Raw genomic sequence first — 13,624 nt, 5'->3', positions numbered from 1 at the left:
GATTTCAAGATATATAGGTATATGAATACTTTGGTGCTATGAAGGTGAATTTCTGCAGATTTGAAAGCTKCTCTGAACTGTTAGACAGTTCTCCGTGCCTCGTTCGCTGTAAGTAATGTAAGCAGCAAGACTAATGAGGTTTGACTGGTATGTTTTTTTTGTCAGTTTTGCAAAGAAAGATCAGTTGTAGTTGGACCATCATTTGTTGTAATGAATTTTTACTAGCTTTCTTGAATAGCATTCAACATATTCTGTCACAGCTCTGTATCACYGCATTTTCTGCAGGTTTTGTAGGATTTGCAATGGCTCTCCTGTTGTGTACATTTTAAGGATGCTTTTTATATGCTGTAAATTGACTTGATGAGCTCTTAATTTCTTGTTTCAGTGTACTTGGTACTAAGGCCTTCCAGTGAAGCAAGGATAATGGATGCTTATTTTATACTTCCATTTTCAACAGGACTAACCTAGTGCTTGCCACCTAGACATAATGTCTGTGAACAGACCCTCATGCTTATCTCCCATTTAATATGTCAGTCTTGCAACAGAAATGGCTGCTTAAAGCTGGGCCAGAGCAGGTAGCTGCCTYGTCCCTCATTGCTGTAGGGTTCCTGTGTATAGCTTATTTAAACATCGTCTTAAAACATTACCTGAGCCACTGAAGTATGTTCCATAGGTATTAATTGTCCTGCTATATTTCACAAAAAGTCTCAGTAGCCTGAAGTGAGCTGGCAGGCTTCTAGAATCCCTTTAAAAATAAGAAATAACAAAATGAGAGTTTTGTATGCTCAGTTGAATGGGTACTTTGAGGAATTCAGGGAGTTCAGTTTGATTTTGTTCTATTTCAGGGAACAGGGAAGCCTTCTTTTTTTTTTTTATTTTTTTTTTTTGCTCCTCATGAATGAATAGTCTAACTGAAATATTCAAAATTATTTCTCTAAGTATCAAGAACTAGTCTTGTTTTATGATTTTATGTTCACGCTGTCTACCTATGAACCTCTGTGTGTTCATTAACATTCATTTGTATCCTACAGCTTCTGTGCCTTTGCCTTACTGTGCAAACAGGTCCTAAGAGCATTTCCGCCCCCTATCCTTTTGTTAACAAAGGGAGGAAAACAAATAGTTGAAGAGAAAATTAGTACCTAACAAAAACCTACTTCAACTCATTATTAATGAAAATTACATACTATAATTCTGTAAAATGCAGCATAGCTGACAAATAATACATTGTAACAGTATTTAAAGCATAGAAATTTTTCACCTATCCTATGAGATTCATATACATACTCATATACATAGATTTGTAGAATTTTGTGTTAGAACAGATGAGCCTGAGTTACATGTTAATGCCAGTCTTTCTTAAAACTGTCTGAATAAGTGCTTGTAGTAAACTGGACCTTTTCTTCCTTACTCATTCATGTAGGAAAGACTCACTTTGTGCATGTTGGGCAGTGTTCAGTAAAATTGAACCCTTGCCCTCATAGCTATGGTAATTCAAATTATTAAAAAGAAGAAATTCATGACATCATGGCTCCATGTGCTAGGACATTGCTATGATTGAAAACTTTGTCTTAAAATAATTATCAGAAATAGAGAAGAAAAGAGACAAGAGGAAGAGAGAAAAAGATGTGAAACAGAGTGAAGAATGAAAACTTATTCCAGGCTACTATAAGCAGTCATTGTTAGAACGCTTTACTGAGGTGTGCATAACCCAGGTTCAGGTCCTTGCTCTCTGCTTTTTTTTTCAGACATTTTATTATTAAGTAGCAAAATACTATATAAAGGACTAGCAGCATACATGATAAGGCTATATAGCGAAATCTCTTGAGAGGACATAGACATAAACAAGTTTAATCTTTGTTACTGAAGAAACACATTTTTATATGTATGTGAGGAAAATCTCAGCTTTTTGCTTTTATTAAAATGTGACAGATGACACATCTTCCATGTTTCGTATCTCTCCAATCCGCAAAAGTTAATGAGTAAATATGTAGCTAGTATGAGAGCAAACTGAGAGCAGAAGTGCCTCCTAAATACCAAAGCAGCTGTAGTAATTTTGGCTTTGGCAAAAGTTTCAGTATCTACCTCAACTTCGTATTGCAGTATCAMTATGAAAATTCTCCTAGTGTGTGCAAAGTGCTGATTGCAATAGGAACTTGCAGACAAATTTTGAAAATCAGTCTGCATTTTTAGCTGCAGAAGAAAGACTTCAGAGTTTACACTTGATAACCTTGGTGACTGTGTCTGGTGTTAATTCAGTGCAAGACTTGCTCCTTTTTAATTCTGAAGTATGAACAGTTTCATCTGTGAAAWTTTAAATAGTCTTATTAATTTCAGGGAGATACTGTGCCCTGTATCAAGGGCTGTTTCACTGGCTTGGATTGCTTTGTACATGTTAATGGCAAGTGACTTTGCTGTTTAGGCACTATTCAGTTAATGTAATTAAAGTGTTTGTAGCTTTTTCCCAGAACACTGTACTGGATGTCTGCTATGAATTTGTCAACAAGTGATACCGCTGATAAAGATGGAAATGACAAATGGGTATTTCAGTTTTCTATTAAGCAGGGAACTGTGTTAGCATGGCATTCCTCTTAGCTAAATTAAGGCATTGAACCTTCTTATCCCTGGCCGTTCTTCCTTATATCTCTTCTTAAAGAGATGTAATATGTTATCAAGTTTATGCAAGCTGAAAAAGCTTAAACTGTGAAGTTAAATTAGGAGGTAAAGGTGATTGTGGAGGAGAAAAACTCATGTGGCCTAAGTTTATGGAAGATTTAATTCTCAGAGAAACATTGGTCCTTTAAAAATACCTGCCATTCATACAGATGAGAGAATAAGGCTGACAAATTGAAAAGCTTTATAGTCTAATGACTCAAATGTTTTCCCAGCATCAATAGAAATTGTTTATCAGCTGAGCAGTTCAAAAGACTGACCTTCTTTGCCAATAATGCCAATAGAAAATAGAACAGGCTGAATTCCTTGCACCCATAGAGAATTTAACAGAAGTTGTGTTCATCCATGGTGGCTACTTATACCTCAAGGTAACTCTTCAGATAAGAGAGCTCGTGATGATCACCCTTACATAAAGAATTTACCCATTTGGTATATTTTGTTTCTTTGGACATCACTGTAACCTTCATTTTTTATAAGCAGATCATTTGTTGAAAATTGTGGCGGATGGGCTATTTTGAAGAGCCAAGGCTGCTACTAAAGCTGATAGAATAGTTTTCAAATACATTGTGAAAAACAATATTATTGTTTTGAAAAATAGTATATCAGAGAAAGTTCTTGCAGCATTTCAACAAGTTCTAACTAGAAACATGGTAGTAACATGTCTGCAGGATGATGTCTGATAGATGCTCATCCAAAGCTTACTGAAGTCATTGAGAGTCTAACAGGCTTTGGCCACGTTGTCCCATTGGTTTAAATGGGTACTGTAGTCCAAATTCAGCTCTAATTTTACTTTATATATTTGACTGGTGCTATGGTTTGAGCCTCTATTTTAATGTCAGTTAAGACATCTGGCAAGCTGTTCCTTGCAAGAGAGAAAAGAATAGGAAATATTTGTGATATATTGAGCCAGTTTTCTAAAATCACAGTACATAATTAACAATACAAAAATACAAAAATGAAAATAGTAAAGAGGAAATACAGATTATATACGTAACAATGTATAATAGCCACGGAAATAGCTCTAGGTGGAACATATGATGACTTACCAATGAAGAGAAAACACCTCTGAGTACAACAACGTGCACAATTGTCATTGGCTGCAGTATGGCAAGGAACAAGCTTTGAGCTTGTCTCCGCTTGTCAGCTACAGCTTCTGTCGGAGACTGATTAAATGTGTTGTTTCCATGAGCTCAGGTCTGGTTGCTGCCTCACTTTGCTGTAACTGTTATATTTCAATGGAAGCTGAAGAGAGCATCTTGGAATGTGTACTGAAAAGTTGCTTGTTTTAAAGTTGCATCTAATTTGCATAATATCTTTAGTTTCTTCACTGCTGATCAGTTTATTTAAATAATTCAAAATTGCTGCCTTTAAAATTAAAGGTGACTTCCTTTGTCAAAAACATACAGAAGTTAATATTGTGTGACTGCTCCTACTGAAACCAAAACTTCAGCCAGATTAATTTTTTTAAAAGGCTGAGCATATAACTTGTGTCACATAAAATTCAGCTTCATGGAGCACGCACACCAGGGCAGGTAGCTTTATTATACTTGCAAATCAGAGATAGACAGCAAGCATCCTAGTACTGTTCTTTTATGGTGTCATGCATGCTTTCCTCAAATAACACGAATAGAGTCTCACATATTATACTCAATCTTTGCATCCTAGTACTTTCATGATGGGCTTCTGGTAATACCGAAATTGTATCAATTTCTCTGGGAATGTACTAAGGAAAGTAGATTTTGTCACAGAATTTCTAATCTTTTTTTTTTTTTTGTATTTGTTTTGTCTTTTTTTATTTTGGCAGAGGAGCTGGTATTTTGTTGTGCAAAATATTTGCATGGGCTTTTTATACATATTCTGTCATTGTTTTCTTGTGTAGAAAACATACAGCTAAACAGAGCAGGTCTTGTGTAATGAAATCAAGTTCGGCTCATATAGTATCCCTAGAGTATAATTCTTTTTCTTGTGAAGTCCATAGACCTTTTAATAAGAAAGARGAACAATTTTTCATAGTGTATCAAAATATAGCCTGTATTGGAGGCTTGTAWTAGAAACTCAAGCAGATAAATTCTACGTGGAAAAAGTACTAAAAGTGTATGCCATTATTAAAGAATAGGTAGGTTGTTTTATTGCTTCAACTAAACATATCAGTTCAGGTTATTCAGTCTTTGAATCTTTTGGCCGTACCAGTATCTTACTCTCCTTAGGGAGAACATTATACTTGACTATACTCATTTTTATGGATTTCTTGCTCAGGTTAGTGGAAAGTTTCTCTTATCTTAAGATCTATGATTTGTCCTGTTTATTAATTCAACACTTGTGTGAGAAATAATCTTACTGAGAACCACTAGATCCCTTGTTACACTTTCAAATGGTATAGAACTGACTGGAAATGGAGATGGATCTGGGGAAGAAATTTTTTTTTTTAATTAATACATTTTCTTTGGCTCAACTAGTAAAAGTTATCAGTGCCCATCTTAGTTTGCTTAAGTTATGCAAATACGTGATTGATGCCACATGTCAGATTATTTATTAGGTTTTAAAAGGGAAGGTATTCTGCTTTTCTGTATATGTACTGAATTTTGAGCTGGTTGTTATGGATAAAGACACTCAGGCAATTCTCAGCATCTCTAAAGCACATTGTTGCTGCTGTTTTTGTTCTAGGGGTAGAATCAGCCCAACACTGGAATATTAAAATTGATGGTAAATTGATGGGCTTGGGGAAATATTTCTGAGGAATGAAAGAAAGACAAGATAGGTTTGGGTTTAATTGCTTATGTTTTGGCACAATTTTTGTGGAACTTCATGGGGGAAGGAAGATAGTGTCCATTACCCAGAGTATTAATGCAGTGCAGAAGCACCAGAGCTAAACGCGGGTAACCAACAGAACAGGATGTAATTGTCTCAGCAAGAGGGCAAAACAGTGTAGCTGTGTTGCTTCTTAAACCTGAGGAGGGTGACTGAGAGAAAGCCTAAACATCTCTTCACGTTGTGTTGCCTCATGATCTGGTGACTTTTTGCCTTGAACAAGTTTTGTAAATACCATAAAGACAAATCCTATTACTGAAAAATGAAGTCTGTTTAGAAAAATCTAAGACTAAAAAACATCACCATCTGAAGTGAACGTTTTCTTGCTCGTGCATGTATATCACCTGGTGAGAGGTAGTTGGAAAGTACAACTGGTTTCTTTTGTAGTCAGCTTTGTTCCTTCCTTGCAGTTGCTCATATCTCATGAAAACACTGTCCTTTTGATGAGCTCTTACTTTAATTAAACCTTTCCATTAAAGCAAATTCTTCCATAAGAGGAAGAATTATACTTTTTCTTCACATCCTCTTTTACTGCCTTTTTCACCTTTTCCAATATAAACTCAGTCATCCTTTACATCAGCAAAGTTAATAGACCTTTTTACTGTCACTCAGAATTAATTAGCAGCCCTTCCTTTATTCAATACTCTGAAAAACACTTCAAAAATGCATGCTTATTTGGTTGCCCTTTGAGGAGGGTGTTAAAGGATGTGGTTATGTTATGAAGTGGGATTTTTGAGGACTTCAGAACACAGCTGTTACAGAAAACAGTGGCCAGAGCTTGCACATGCATTCTCAACCTATCTRACTTTTAATGTGCTTTCAGATTGATCAAAGCTACAGAAAAGCGCTTTTGTTTTCAATACTTCTATATAATATCTGAAATCCATCAACACCCCTATATCCTGTATTTCTTTTCCAATGTCTTTTTTTTTTCCGCTTTACCCTTGACTTTTTTTTTCCCCCCCAAACCTTTTCTAACCTAATTATTAGGGAAGCCAAGAAGACGTTTGGCCAGAATTTCAGAAAGATAAAATTTTTAGTGCACTAAATCATACTCTAGGATTTTTTTTTAAGTATGAATTTAGGTTTTGAATTAATGAATTGATTCAATTTTTATTATTTCCAAGTAATTTCCAAAGTCAGAGGTATGCAGAGATCAGCTTGTAATTTCTGCTATTAGCTTATGTAGCATAATAGCTGACTACTGCAAAACTTCAAGACAGAATAGAAGTCATCCTTAGGAAGTTCCAGTAAAATCTCCGCACCCATTCTCTAATGGAGGAGCTTAAGAACATTCCCTGTAGCCCTTTCTTCCTCATTTAGGCAGAATAAAGGCTGTCATCTTCCTGCAGAGATGCTCCTGTCCTCAGGACTTCTCCTCTGGGGCAAGGCAGCAGGTTTCTGCTACTGTACTTGCTTGAAGAAGAAGTACTAGTCTGCTGCACAAAAGCCRTCTCCTCATTTAAAGTAAAGCCCATTGAAGTCACTGTAATATATGTTAGAAAACAGACAGTATTCCTTTTTTAAATATTTTATTTTTGATAAATGATAAATCATGCAGTAAACTGCCCTATGCTTTTTCAACATTCTTTTGGGAATCATTTATAATAGAGTTTATATTTTTGGTTTCAGATAGAGCAGCAGTAAAAAAATGCTGGTTTCCCTGTAGAAATATTTTGTGAACAATAGCGTCTCTTCAAGGAACAGGTCATGGCTAGAAAGATAATAGTTTTGTTGCTATAGGTAAAAGCGGTCATAATCAGCAAATACACACTCATCATAATCAGCAAATACAAACTCTTAGCCCTCTGTCGGCAGAATTTGATTCCAAAGCTCTCAGTCTTTGCAAGTATTGTTTAAAAAGCAGCTTCATTCCAGTGACTGTAACTCCTGAGGCTGAATTTCCTGGTCTACTAATTCAGCCTTCCTTGACGGTTATCAGGAGAGAAGATGGTGAGGAAGAAACTATGAAAAGAAAAATGAAGAGCCAAGACAACCCACTGCAGAGCTGTTGAGACTATACAGGAGGCAATGAAATGTGCAAACAGTATTATAAATGGCTCTTGTCATTAATTTTATTACTATTGGAGAAAGTTCTACATATACAGCTGATTTTCCTGCTGCTTCCAGATGGGGTCATAGCTAGGTTACTCAAAGGCAGATGCCATCTTCCTTCCCCCCCTCCTCCCCCCTCGGAAAGGGATAATTGTTTCTTCCCAGCTGTTTGGATTCTCTAGTTAACTCTCTCAGTGCTGCTTTCCACTGTAGTGTGGTATTACTGCTGTCTAGCTCCTACTAGATCGCACAACATGTGCGTTTTTTCCAATAAATAAATAACAGTGCCTGAAATAGGGGTGACTGTAGACCATAACGGTACATTTGCTGGATTTGTCCCGTGATTAGGTATGATCATACTAATACAGGTGTATTATGAGTGTTCTATTGCTGTAGAGCTGTGCAGCAAAATTAAAAGCATTCATATCATGCTGTTCCATGAATAATGTTCCTACTATGCTGTGCTCTGTACTAGAAACCAAGCAGTTACTGTGAGGAAGTGTACAGAAGAAATGCCTCCCTGTTAGCTGTCTGTCTGCTGCTATCAATCCAGTGAGCCAGTGCCTGATCAATAAAAGTGATGGCGTGAAGTGTCTTGTCTCAAGAGAGCAAATAATGCCACACCTAGCAGAACGTCTTAGTCCGCGTGCTATCTAGAATTGAGCTGCTCTGCACTGTGGTAGCTGCAGATTTTGCTACTATCTCTCTGTGTCATCCACTAGAGAAATAACACTTTCCTGAGTATAACTGTCCCTTTCTCCTCCTTGCATGCACTGCATTTTGCCTCTTCCTTAATACCTCTTTCTTTTCAGCATTGCCGTCCTGAATCACTAGTTCTATAATTGCCTGTTTCTCTTTTAGCTGATGAGCAGCACATAATGATCACTGGCAGTGTGCATAGAGTGTATCCTAGGTGGATTCATTCTCATCTCTCAGCCATCTTGTTTAACACCAACCTCACTGAATTTTCATTTTTCACTAACAGGCTATTTATAGATCTGTGGAAGTACTGGGAAAGACATGCACGTCATAGTTATACACTAGCTGGTGGACAGTTTGAGGATCACACGCTTCTAGCTCCATTTATCTTYTATTCGTTCTGTAATTCACTCCAAAAGTGTTCAATTCATTAGAGTCTCCATCTACTGTTTATATTTACAGTACAGAAGTAAAAAACAAAAGTTACTGAGATCTTAAAGTGAGTGTTACTTAAGAGTAGCACATCTGTTTACAGGGGTGCTGCTCACAGAGGGCCAGATTGACAGATAACTGCGAGTGACTATAATCCCTTGACTTCACCTGCATAGCAAGTTTCTGTTTTGCTCGAGTTAAAGCTGTTGCAGTCTAGCCCATAATAAGCATGTAAGTACAAATAGAGTTTTTAGGTTTAATAGAATTACTCCTGATCTACGCTGCTCTAATTGCTCCAAATCAGAAAGCACTATTTGTCTACAGCACAGCAATACAACTGCAACGGAAATGGATTATAYGTAAGAGTATCTGCCTCTTATTAGAAGCCATCTGTGATTTAATTCACCTGGGACAAATAGTTAGATGAAATAATTAATTGCAGTTTTACCATTTTGTAGCTGAATCCAGTATACTAGAAATGGTCATTTAGTTAGACATATTTTTAAAAGTCTGTTAAAATAAAATCTAGAAAAAATAAAACATCTTCTTTTGCATGCTGTTGAAAAATAAATTACACAAACGTTTATGAACTTTTATACATATACTTTTACGCCCAACACAGATTATATCATCTTCTGGAATGAAATATTCATACAGCTGCTACAATAATCTTGTCTCTCCTGAGTGACAGAAAGAAGCATAATCATAAATCAAAGCTTAGCTTGTGGCAAGATACGAAAATAAAAGGTGACACACACTAAATAGGATAAATTTTTAAAAACCTGTTTGTAGATTGTATTTTATGAATGATTAATATTAGATCCTCTTTACAAGYGTTCCTGAATTGTTACATGCAGAGTGTCTCTTAGAAATCTGCTCACAGAATGCTGAGTGCTGCTRACTCTTCCTTTAAGGAGACGTTGTTGTGCAGTGCTGTTTGAAATGAGGCCAGAGAGGAGATTTCTGTGCCTAATATACTTTTTTTTCTGTGATCGTTTTTTAGCACAGTGAGTTCACGCTAAGAAAAAGAATATATGTATCTGTATTGCAGAGGACAGCACGTGTATTAGGAACTCCAATAATTTGGGAGGTTAAATGCAGAGAATAAGGAAGTAAGCAGTAAGGACCTTGGCCTACAACTTCTCTCTTCCTGTATATTATTCAAACCAAGGACATAGCGGAAGAGGAAGGTGTCTTATTCTTTCTCTTGGTTTCAGCAAGATCATTAACTGTGGCTTTTTAATCAGTGCTTTTCATTCCACTTTAGCACTGTTTCTTTAGAAACTTTGGGGGGGTTTTGTGATGATACTGTCTATGTCTCTGCTTGCCTACCTGTCCTCAACTCCAGCCCTAGATGAGTCTGTTCCCCAAATTCAGTGAGAAATCACAATTGCAAAGGCAATGTTCCTGTAAATTTTGAATGATTGTGCTATAAATGTGTCCTTTGGAGGACAGCAGGAAATCTAGTTAAAATTTATTTTCCCCAGCCACAAGAAAAGTTTCAGAGCTCAGACCTTGCTGGACATGCAAGTTAAATTACTTGGAGGCACAGCTCTGCTGGAAATCAGGCTTCTGTCATTGGCCTTCATAGGATTTCTTGTTTCTTATTACAACATAATCCTACCCCTAATTTTAGGATCAAGCAGATCTTTCTGTACTTGTTCTATTTTATCAGAATTTATCAGTCATTTTAAAGAAAGATAAATGGGAGGGAAAAGCTACTTGAATTCATCACTGCTAAGAGCTTTGGTTTGTAGCTATAGAGTAATTATAACATGTACATTATATGTGATGGAGAGCAGAGAGCATTTCACCATATTAAAAGTTGCAGTAAAAGTTACCACAGAGAATGGAAGATGCAGTTTATATAATTAAAAATATTCTGTGGAAAGGGAAGACAATGTGTGTAATAAATCATCTGCCTTGGATGGATATGATAAGAAGTAAACCTAACTTAAAAATGCTGATGAACATTTTATTCCAAGTATGAATGGAATATATAAAATGGACCATTTTTACCAAGAAATCTACAACCATAGCAGCTGAATATACGCACACAACTGATAAAGAAAGGTCAGTAAAGAAATATGCAAAGATAGTACTATGGGAACTTTCACAAAATTTGCAGTTGATACCAAAGCTAAGAATGGGTTAGGACAGCAGTCAGCTATTGGACATCCAGAGTAGATGTACTGAATCAGGAGCAAAATATTTTCAAAGTGGAAAAGATATATTTACCAAGCATCATTAAAATTATTTCTAATTGGCCAGTAGAAAGATGACAAGCACAAATGAAGAAGATAGGGGCAAGGGAAACATGTAGGGAACTTACAAAATGAAAGTAGCTGATCACGTGTCTAGCAGTGCTAAGACATGCCAAAGGSAGTGAAGCTGGGCTTGCCACAGTTCAGAAACTGTGTTGGTTGACTCTGATACCAGGAAGGTAAAAATTCCATTTGATGCTTTTTTAATAGTTGTGGTATTTATATATTCTCTGTTTTATGGTCACGGGTTTCTAAGAAAGAGTGGACTCACACTGCAGCCATTTTCTTGGTGTGGAAGCCTATTGCATTCTGTCTCCTCTGATCAGCTGCTAATTTTCACAAAACTTAGGGCAACTTAATAGCTTTGGCAGTGTCAGACTTGGTTGAAATTAACCATTTTGTCAAGAGCTATCCAGGGGCTGGCAGTGGAAGAGGGCAGTGGAGAGTTTCAGAGAAACACACATGCTTATATCTGCGGTCAGAGACAGCATGGTCACATATTTCCTGAGGAAACTGGACTGAAAAATAAGGGTCCAAACAAGGGTAGATGATGCTTCTCTCTCTTCCTGTCTCTTGGCTGTACTTCTGACCAGATTCACACTGTTAAGATTTAGAACACTGTCCTTAATTTAAAGTTGACTTACAAGGGACAGAGGTTACTGTGATTTGTAAATAGAAGAAAATGAGCCCTGGCCTTTAGCTGGCACAGCACAGATTAACAATCAATAGTGTAGTAGGACAGATAAATCACAAAAGCCAAGTCAAATCCTGTACAGTTGAAGGACAGATAGATGGTCCAGATTGTGCTTGATATGGAAAACAGGATGGATGCTACTCTCTTCTTCTGCAAGTTTCTGACATGAGAGTTGACAGTCTGTTGTCATAAATAATGTAAAGTCCTTAAAACAGAAGAATCTGCAATGTAAATTGGAGAAAGGAAAGGCAAAGGCCTCAGTCAGGCCGTGAAGGGAGAGTTCATCTTTATGTCAGGTCGTGTGACGAGGACTGTTCGGTGGCCCTGTATGGTACATGCAGTTGAGTAGGCAGCTTGGCCTGGTTGGGACATAGGTCTTCTCAGTGCCATGGCAGGGTAGCTTGAGAATTGGAAATGAAGGAGGGCTTATTTGGATAAGTTAGCATTGCTGTTAAGTTATTTCTCTCTTTCTTAACTCTGATCTTTGTATTGAGGACTCTTGTCACGGGATGCAGCTGCAGCTGTGCATTGTATTCTGTTCTCCGTTTGCAGCCGAGAGTCATCTCTGAGAATGACTGCCTCTAACCAAACCCTACTCTGAAAAATGGGAAGACACCTCAGCTATTCAGCTGTTGGTTTGACATGACTAAAGCAATACAAATATAAAGTGGGTAGAAATGAGCTAGGATGAGTTTGTGGATRACACAGATTAACCAAATGAATTTGTAATTTCACCCAAATTATTCTGTAATCACACCAATTTTACAATATTACCCTTATTTGGAAAATACATCTTGCATCCTCATGAGGTATGGAAATATTAAGTAGTGCTGAACAGAAGAGAGATGCAGAGCTCTTCAAGAAGATAGCATTGAACTTACCTGCCACCTAACATCTCAATGTTGCATATTTCATGGGCTTACCAGTTTGATCAGTGTTGTATTTTGTGATGAGAGAACATTCATACTTACCAAATATACTTGACTGTGCTGAGTTCAGTGCATTTGGTTAGAGCATACTGTAAGCAGTTGATGTAGCTTAGATTTAAATAAAGGGGAATGCAAGTTTTTTAAGTCCCAAACTGAGCTATCACACCTTGCTAATTTGCATGGCTGTTATGTGTCATTACTGAAATGTTGTCATTAAGTAACTACACAGCTAGTGTCTGTAGGCTGTGTATGCGCAAACACAGGCACACTAGCAGTAGCAATAAGAATACAGAAAGGCAGAGCAGACACACCCTCTGTTTCATCTTCCTGAAAGGCTCCTGCAGCTTTTCCCCTTGCTAAGCTCTGAGTACAGAAATGCAGAAGGAGTGAAAGCAGCACTCCAGCTTGTGATGCAGAGCAGTGGAGCAGCTGTGGGCTTTACGGGAATGACATTTATGGCTGACATCAGTTCTGAGTATTTGCATTGGATTTCAGTGTCAGCATCGGAGGTGTGGCTTAGCAGGGACACTGTTCCAGTCTTCTGATCCAGCTAAGAGGCAGCTCCCTCTGAGAAGATACTCACTTCCCTCTTCTCTGCTCTCCTGCTCACATCTGACTCCTCCCTCCTGCAGTTCAGCGCAGCGCAGGGTGAATCAAACAGCCTCTTACTCTCCACTATGTTTCTCCCTGAGCCAGTAGGGCTTGAACACACCTGATATTCTGCCTTCATTTCAGCTGAACTCGTGAGTAAGGCGCATTGCCTGATACCTGTTAAAAGTGAATGGCATGTTRTTACCTGAAGAGCCTAAATTAACCATTTTCTAGCTCTGAAAGGATTATAAAGGACAACGTAAAACTTAAGTATCTTTTAAATGAAGAATTGTATTTTTTTCAGCATTTTRATTGTTGTCTGATTTTGGAGAGCATGAGTTATTATGGTTATCGAGGGTGCTTACATCTGAATATTTCTTCATCGTATGCCACAAAAGAGAGTCTAGGAAAGCAAAGAAGAAACTTGTGATGGAAAGCTAGCAGTTATGGTTTCTGCTGGTGAAAACTTGCAGAGTCAGTGA

This window comes from Rhea americana, unplaced genomic scaffold (assembly GCF_003343005.1).
Source record: "Rhea americana isolate MKP2758 unplaced genomic scaffold, rheAme1 scaffold_193, whole genome shotgun sequence".
Lineage (NCBI taxonomy): Eukaryota > Metazoa > Chordata > Aves > Rheiformes > Rheidae > Rhea > Rhea americana.
Note: the sequence above shows the minus strand (reverse complement) of the source record.